We start from the raw sequence: 9,715 nt of genomic DNA, 5'->3' as shown, positions 1-9,715 counted from the left end.
GTTGGATTCAGAACGAAAAGCACCATGATCTAGCGCTGGTTTAGGGTGATTTCAAGCACTTTCAATTTTGAGCATTTTTCTGATCCCCTAAATCATTCCTCCCCACTGGAAGCTTTTTTACCACCAAAAGGCTATTTTCAATTAGCAAGTAGGTGAGGGTACAAATCCCTCACCCTTCCAATCTAAATCCATTTGGGCTTAATTGGATTATTTCCCTTGAGCCCCACACGAAGGTACTCCACATTGTCTTTGCGTGAAGGCCTTATCCTCCTGTCAATAATAGTATTTTGTTGCAATTCTTCTAAGTATTTAGGGGATAAATCTTCTATTGTTGGAATCTGAACATTCTCTCCTTTATCTTCAATCAAAGGAGACTCATATAATCTTAAGTTCTCCACATTTACAACAACATAAACTTACATGTATGGAGGTACATTTAACTGAAAGGCATTATTACCAATCTTTTCCAAGATTTTGAAGGGTCCATATCTGATTGTTTTGAGCTTTTCACCTTCTCTTTGGAGCCTTTCCTTGCTGATATAAAGCTAAACTTTATCTCCCACCTAAAATTTGTGGCCAACACGATGCTTATCATGTCTTGCCTTGTACTTGGCTTGACTCTTTTCCAACTGTTCTTGTACCATTTGATGCACCAACTGAATCTGTTCAATGAAGCGCTTGGCCTTATCTATGTCACTGTGTCCATCCACCACAACATCTTTCCCAAAGATAAAATCTAAGGGAGATTTTGGTAAATATCCCAAACATGCTTCAAATGGAGATGTTTGAGTCGAAGAATGCTTGGCTTTGTTGTAGGCATGTTGGATGTAATGTAAGTGTTCATCCCAAAGCTTAGGATGCTTTTTGCAATAACCATAAAGGAGATGTACTATTGTTCTATTCACTACTTTTATCTGGCCATTAGTTTGTGGATGAAATGTTGTGCTCTTCTTCAACTTGGTGTCCACGAGTTCCCATAAACTTGACCAAAATTTCCTGAAAAATTGAGAATCTCGATCAGAAATAATAGAAGTGGGTAACCCAAAATGCACCCATACATTTTGGAAGAACATTTGTGCAGTCTATTCAGTTGTAACCTGCTTCTTACAAGGCATCAAAACACACATTTTGTTGAAACGATCCACAACAACATAAAGATAATCATGACCTTTCCTAGACATAGGTAGTCCTCCTACAAAATCCATAGAAATACTTTCCCAAGGACGAGAAGGAACAAGAAGTGGAGTATACAAACCCAACTTTCTATTGCTAAGTTTACCGCACACATATAACATCCTCTTACATATCTTGACACACTTTCATTCATATGAGGCCAATAACAATACCTCTGTAATTATGCAATTATTTTGCCTACACCAAAGTGACCAACAATAAGAGAAGTATGACCTTCCCTTATGATGTTGACTCTTTCACCCTGTGTAACACATAACTTGCCAAGATGGTACATCAATTTATCATGAACATGGTAATCCAATTCTTCTACATGATTGCCTTGACACAAAGTTGCATAAACATCTTTGAAATCTTCATCTTTAGCATAATGTTCAACATAGCTCTCATGTATGATAGAATTATGCTTAATAATGTTAGATGCACTAACAATAGGCCTTGATAACATATCAACAACTTCGTTGTATATACCTTTCTTATACCTGATTACCAAATGGAACTATTGTAGAAATCCCATCCACCTGAAATGTCTAGCTTATTGTAGCTTGGTTTGCATTTAAAAATATTGCAAAGATTGATGGTCATTATGAATAATTGTTTCCTTACCCATCAAATAATGTTTCCATTTATTCATGCTTTATACCAAAGCATACAACTCTTTGTCATAAGTTGGATAGTTAATTACTGCATTGGTAAAGGTTTCATAATTATAACAGATAGGCTTACCATACTGCATCAAAACTGCTCCAATGGCATAATCACTTGCATCGGTTTGAATCTCAAATGGTTTCTTAGGATATGGAAGTGAAAGAACTGGTGATGTACTAATTTTGTCTTTAAATGTATTGAAGCCTTTATGTTGTTTGCCTCCCCACTGAAAGCCCTGTTTCACACTTGTCAAATCATGTAGTGGCGCTGCAATAAATGAGAAGTTAGCAATAAACTTTCTCCAATATTGGGTTGCTCCCAAAAATATCCTAATCTTTGTTATATTATTGGGTTTAGGCCAATTCACGATGACTTCAACCTTTGAGGGATCAATCTTCAACTCACCCCCTCCAACAATATGACACAAATAAACTAATGAGGTTTTCCCAAATTCACACCTAGACATCTTCAAATACAATTTCCCTTTCTTTAATAAATATAAAACTTGCTTAACATGTTATTCACAAGTCTTGTAGAAAATAATAATATCATCTAAGTAGACTATGACAAAATCATCAAGGAATGGTCTCAACACATCATTCATAACTCTCATGAATGTTGCAGGGGCATTACAAAGCCCAAATGGCGTAACTAACCATTCAAGCAAACCTTGTTTTGTATTAAAAGCAGTATTTTAAATATCACTTTCAGCAATCCTAATCTGATGATAACCACTTCTCAAGTCCAACTTAAGTGACTTAAACATAATCCTTCAATTGATCTAGCAAATCATTAATACGAGGAAGAGGATAGTGGTTCTTTATCGTGATTTTATTCAAAGCTCTAAAGTCCACACACTCACCATGTACCACCCTTCTTTAGAACCAAGAAAATAGGAGAACCACAAGGAGATTGACTTGGTCTAATGGCCCCTTTGTCAAGCAACTCTTGAATTTTCTTCTTGATCCCTGCATTCTCAAAAACTGACATTATATACATGCCAATATTTGGAAGAGGTGCATCGTGCTGCAATTAAATCTCATGTTAGATTCCTCTTTTAGGAGGAAACACTTCAGGTTCCCTAAACATCTTATCATAGGTGTTAACAACTTCATCCAAATCATGCTTGAGAACACATCCTTGAAAGGCTTCAAATTTAGCAGTATCTTTGGGTTTGATCATACACAATACAAAATTCTTACTAGCATTTACAAGCATTTTCATTTGACTGACACTTACAAGAGACAAATTCATTTTCTTGCTATATGCTCTAACAATATACTCAATTCCATCTTTAAACAAATGATATTTGTTCTCATGATGATATAATATGGATTTTCAGTCATATAAGTATGGACTCCCTAAAACAATTCCACATATTTCAAGTGGTACAATTTCAAGCTCTACCTCATCAATAAAGTTTACAGTGATGGTGAATTTAAGTTTACACGTTCTTGTCACTTGAAATTTGGCATTGTCACATATCCAACCCAAAGGATAAGGTTTAGGATGAAATATAGTTTCCAAGTTTAGTTTCTTGAAAATAGTTTCAGAAATAAGGTTAACTTGGGATCCACTATCAAACAAAGTATCAACTTTGGTATGTTTTGTAATGACCCTAATATGCGAAAGCTCAATTCTTTCTTTATCATTTTGAGGCTCAAGAGGCTTACTAGAAGAACTAATAATTGCAATAAAATCTTTACCTTTCATTCCCATGGCTGTGATTTTGGTCTCAGCACCTAAATCAAATCCTAGATCTTATTGAGTTATTGCAACAAACTTTTGTTTCCCTTTGTTGTTAAACTTCTTGGGTTCCAATTCTGGATGTAATTTCCAACAATGGTATTCATTGTGGCCTCCCTTTGAACAATGTTTGCATGCAAGATTTTCTCCCTCTTTATTGACTACATCATTCTTTTTTTCCCTTGCCTTTAAACTTCCCCTTTTCTTTGTCTCCATATTTGAATGGCTTCTCGCCAGTCTCTTGAGGAACATTTTTCCCTCTTGCTTCTAAATGAGTTGCTTGAACACATACTTCATCTAGTTTGGTGGGATTAAACATGAGAATTATATGTCTCAAATAACTACGTAATCTACCTATGTATTTTAAGAGAGTGTCTTGTGAAGACAAATCTACACCCAAGATTAAAGCTCTTCTTCTAAATTCATGTGTATAACTTTGAACATTCTCACCTTAACTTGCCGAAAATTTTTCTAATCCATAATTTCCTTTTTCATGTAATCTAATGGATAAAATTGCCTTCTTAATGTAGCTACAAAATCATTCCAAGAAGAAATAATTTTATCACTTTTCTTCAAGTCTTCTTGAGTTCTAGCCTCCCACCAGATGAGAGTTGCACTTTCCAATCGAAGAGAATCAAGCTGGAAGTTGGCCACATCATCTTTAATCCTTTGAATCCTGTAATAAACTTCAATTTGATGGACCCAATTATCCCACTTTACAACATTTACTTCTCCATGGTACATAGTTAATTCAAACTTGACATCAAGCTTTAACAAAGGAGACTTAGCATGTCCTTTTGGAGACTTTGGAGAATTATGTGAAGGGGATGAAGTATAATACGATGAAGGTGAAGATGGAGGTGAAGGAGGAGTTTGAGGTGGAGGCTTTCTCCCATCACCACCATTACTTTTTGGTTGATTTGAAATCTCTCCATGCAACCTTGTAGTCCTCTCTTCATATAACACTTTCACCATTTCAGACATGTCATAGAAATCCTTTCTGAAATCTTTCTCATCCTCAAACATCATCTCATGTCCTTATTCATGTGCCATGACTGGTAGAGTTTGTGACCTCCTTGAACCAATTTGAGGATTTGGTTCTTCAAGCACTCCTTCTCCTATTTTCAACTTTAACCTTGTAAGCATCAGAAAACACTTGCAAATACAGTCAAACATTGAAAAAACCATGCTCTAATACCAAATTGATCTGTAATTGAAGACTTGAAGGTATATTAAAAATTTGCAAGTAAGTTTATGTCTTGTGGGCAATGGATCAAGTTGCAAAAGCACATAAACTTTAGTGTTTTTAAAACTCAGTTTGCAGAAATAAAATAGAGAAATATGAACCATACACAGCAACACAAAACAACAAATTGATAATGGAGTTCACCCCTCCTGGGCTACATCTCCAGGTCCAACTTCCAATGTTGAGCCTCTTCAATTATGTGCTAAAATTTGTAATACATCAGTTTATAGTGCTCAAATTGAAAAAATAGTTTGCCAATGGATTCAAAATGCTCAAAAACCCCTATCTAGGCTCTTCTTGAGCTCAAAAAGGTTAAAAATTGAGTAAGATATGCCTCCTTGAACAATTTCTGCTAATTGTTCTGCAAATCTGCAATTCTGGCTAATCATACTATGATTTTCGCCTTTCTTCCAACCATCGAGCAACAAATTCATCTGGTGCTGACGAAATTCCATCAAAAAAAGGAAAATTATCGCCTCCTTAATCACGCCAATATCCCTTAAGTGTCAAATAAGGTCCTATAGAGGCCATGTCGTCGAGGGTTGGGCTAACCACCGGCCCCCGCCGCTCCGCTCCCTTCGTTCTTGGTGTATGGTCATACAATGTTTCATGGGACTAGGGGTCAGCATGGGCTAGGGGCCACTTGGTCCACCCCCTCTGTTGTTGGTTCAGGGTCATGTGACATAACCAAAACCGATGGTCGGGATTAACCACCTGCCCCCTCTGCTTAACTCCCGATTTGGTCAGTTGTGCACCATGAGACCGAGGTTGGGGCCTAGTCCCCGCCATCTCGCCTTCCACTCCTCTATAAGTCCTATGGGCAGTATGTGACTGGGAGTTGGGGCCAAACGCCCCTCCTCCTTCCCCCAACATGCCAAACAATGAAATTTAAATATAACTCGGCAGCAATATATGTTAAAAACTATTGTGTGGTCCACCGATAGAGCATAGAGTTGTTATTGGAAGGTCGAGGGGTCGAAACCCACCAAGGCCCTTGGGCCCCTTTGCAAAAAATTTGGTCAACGACGAGGCGCCACCTGGAACCCTCTCATTTGGTCATGTGGTGCCTCTTAATTGGTCCACTTTGCAACTAAGCAACTAATGAAAAACCGCCAAATGCCTCAGTATGATCCTGCCATGTGTCAAGCATATGTTAGGTCATACAATATATTGTATGCCCGATCAGTTGTTGATGTTAGTGTATGGTTTGCCTAGTCAACATCCCAATCAATCTTGTTACACAATTTTTAGCTGTTTGGCCAAATCTTCAAAACATCATAATTTGAGCATACGATATTAGTTTAAGACAATTCAAGTGGCATTGGATTCAAAACGATGAGCACTACGATGTGGCATTGGTTTCAAGTGATTTCAAGAACTTTCAATTTTGAGCATTTTTTTGATCCCCTGGATCATGCATGAAGGAAGGAATGTATGCTACCATTATAACATATTTCATGGGGTGGTTCTTAACTACCCTACCTACGACAAGGAGTTCTATGCCCTCAAGCAAGTTGTGAATAAGTGGAAGCATTATCTGATGGGAAAGGAGACAGTGATCCACATAAATCACGAATCATTATAGTACTTGTAGGCCCATAGTAGGATACATCAAACCAGACATTACAAGTGGATGGGGTTTCCAAATAAAAATCATTTAGTGATCAATTATAAGAAAGGAAACACAAACAAGTTGGTTGACATGCTTTCAATGTCGCTGACATCAAAGATCACAACTTTTGGAAGTTTGATGTCCATGGAGCCATTCACCTATGATGCATATCCATAGGATGAGGACTTCAAGGAATAATTTCATTAGTTGCAAAGGTAGAGTCATGTGTGCGATGGTGACAACACCATTGACTACCAACTCCAAGATGGGTCACTCTATAGGTTGGATAAGTTATGTGTTCCTAAAGGTGAGAAATCCCAACTAATTAGAAAGGCTCACACCTCTAAGGTTGCAGGGTACTTTGATGTAAGGAATACAATGGCCAACATGCAGAGGTATGTGTATTGGACCAAGATACGAGAATAGGTAGCTAAGTTCATAAGAGAATGCATGTTTTTTTGTACCAACAAGCCTAGTAACATGAAACACAATCTATATCATCCCTTACCTGTACCTATTCATCCTTGGGAAAGTATTTCCATGGACTTTATGGGAGGTTTAGCAACAACCAGGAAGGGACATGACTACTTGTTCATGGTAGTTTATAGGTTCAACAAGATGTGCGTTGGGATGCCCTATAAAAAGACAAAAACAACAAACTTGTTCTTTGGATAGGTCTGGGTGCACTTTCGGATACTGAGGAGCATCGTTTCAGATAGGGACACAAAATTTCTTAGTGCATCATGGACTACATTATGAGAGAAGATGGACATAAAGTTAAATAGGTATACAACATTTAGTCCATAGATAGATGGGAAAAACATAAGTAGTCAACAAGACTTTGATGCAACTTTTGAGGGGTTACAATCAAAAGAATCTGAAGACTTGGGATGAAAATCGAGTATATATACATCACTCTTATAATAGAGAAGTCAACACTTCTACTAGTAAGTCCCCATTTGAAATATGTTTAGATATTTGTCACATTCACCTTTGGATATTGCATATGGCAAAAACAGAGGAGTGAGAGACAATCTTACAAGGGATTCCTTGAGGGATGAAAAGTTTGTTGAGAAGATCAGGTAGATCCATATACAAGGTACATGAGACATTGTAGAAGTCACATGAAGAATATAAGGTTAGGCATGAGTGACATAGAATAGAGAAGTCATACAAGGTGGGAGACAGAGTATGGTTACAGTTGAATGAGGAGAGGCTACAAGGTCCTAGTAAGAAAATCAAAGCCCTGCAATATGGTCCCTTTGAGATACTAGAAAAGGTGGGAGATAATGCCTATAGACTTAGTCCACCACCATACATGCACATTTAATCAATTGACAGTGTAAAGAATCTGAAACTTTATGATCCTTCCATGTTAGACTAGGAAGAGGAACATGTCCTATCTTCTATGAAATATTTGGCACCAGTTGCTTAAGAAAAGTTGACATAATGATCCATAAACTGTCATGGATATTCCACTGGATAGCTCGTCACAACAAATCTGATAATAATATATTAAATTTTTGAATTTTAACACTATTACAATTTTATTAAACTTCTAGATCTATAAATTTAATTGTAATTAGTGCATGCATGCAAATGGAAATTATGAATAAAAGTATAGAACGATAAAATAAGCTCACACAGACACATAAGACACAAGATATACCCTCTGAAACCCTTTTGGGAGAAAACCCAGCTAGAAGGTGATGTCGCTTCACTCTCTTTCTCTGTCTGCAAAATAAGGTTGCAGGTACAAAGAAGTAATACTTGTGGCTCATGGGTTGCTATAGTACACAGATCCTCTCTATGTGCTTTACCTCCTATCCTTCATGGCTATCTTTGCTCAACTATGGAACAAAAAATCTCTTGAAAGAATGGAATGCCTCTTCCTCCTACTGGCTTGGTTTTAACACAACCCGATAGCCTACCAGTGGCTAAGTTTGACTACATCAACTCTTAACTAGAGTACCAATATAGAATATTCTAGAGTCTTTTACATCACAAACACGTGGCTAACCCCTTTTCCAGGAATAATGGGGGTTGAAGAAGCATCTTCCTGAACTATAGGTATGAAAACATGAAGCTCAAATTTTGAGTGACATAACTTTTGCATACAGACTCTGATTGACACTCTTCTTGCATCGTTGGAAATATCTTTGTGTGTATAATAGTGTGAAAAGGTACAATGCTAAAGAGACAAATTTTTACCCCCAAAAAACATTATTTGATGCCTCAAAATGCTCCCAAAAGGTGTTACAGGTCTATCTGGGCACATCAATCCCGATATTCAGATCAGTTAAATTAGGGCTCATCAAACCCTAATTTAGTTGTTACATGCCCTAGACGAGTCATCTCATTGAATGCTTCCATCCATCAAAGTTTCCTAGCCTGAAGTCTTGCTGAAATGCCTCCTTGGGACACCAGAGCAGCCCTGGTCAGGGGTAACTACACTGCAGAGTAGGCAAGCCCATTATGGCCTACATTGTAGTGCACTTAAGCCCTCTTTGACCTACGATGGGCGAGATTGAGCGAAATTTGGATAGGGTTATGGGAATATTCCTTGATTCTAGATCATTCTAGAAGGATCCCATCTCTTATCTCCTCCTATGAGCTCAAGATTAGATAGGCTAAGGATCAATTAACCTCCTATCCTCTCATCCCTTGCTCCACAGAAACTAACTCCAAGTTTGGAAGGCCATTAATTACCCTCATTTATGAAAAAACCACCTCCATTTCCCTATAAATTGAGCACTCATCATAGTGATCAAGGGGCTAGAATCTGAAGATTGTAGAGAAATTATGTTGGTTTGAGATTTGAGTTCATGTCAAGCAATGTTATGTTGCTGGATTGGTGTGATTTTGATGTGGTGAGGGTTGGACTGAAGCTGGAGGAGTGGCACAGGATTGAACTATATTGGGTGAAACTCTTCCTTCTACATTAATAAAGTGTTTATTCCTTTTCTCATATTCTTGTTCATATCTATGATGATTATGTGTTTCAATGTCTTCGATTCCATTGGTTTATAGTAGATAGATCATGTATGATTTGATCATTTGTTGTTTCTATTTTTGTTGACACAGGTACCTATTAAGCGGATTTAGTTCAAGTGGGAGCGACGGGAGAAATTCAAAGGGGATTAAGGAAGTGAAAGACTACAAGTAAGTTCCTTCATCTCATCTATCTACTATAGGAAAAGGTTAAACTACTTTCTTTCTATTGTTCTAGGTGTAGCTACCCACCTAGGGAAAATGTGTTTATCCGTAGATAC

Source organism: Pinus tabuliformis, chromosome 7, assembly GCF_031772625.1.
Source record: "Pinus tabuliformis cultivar Carrire ecotype Pingquan chromosome 7, CPIR1, whole genome shotgun sequence".
NCBI classification, from domain to species: Eukaryota; Viridiplantae; Streptophyta; class Pinopsida; order Pinales; family Pinaceae; genus Pinus; species Pinus tabuliformis.
The sequence above is the reverse complement of the archived record's forward strand: the minus strand, read 5'-3'. Positions refer to the sequence as shown.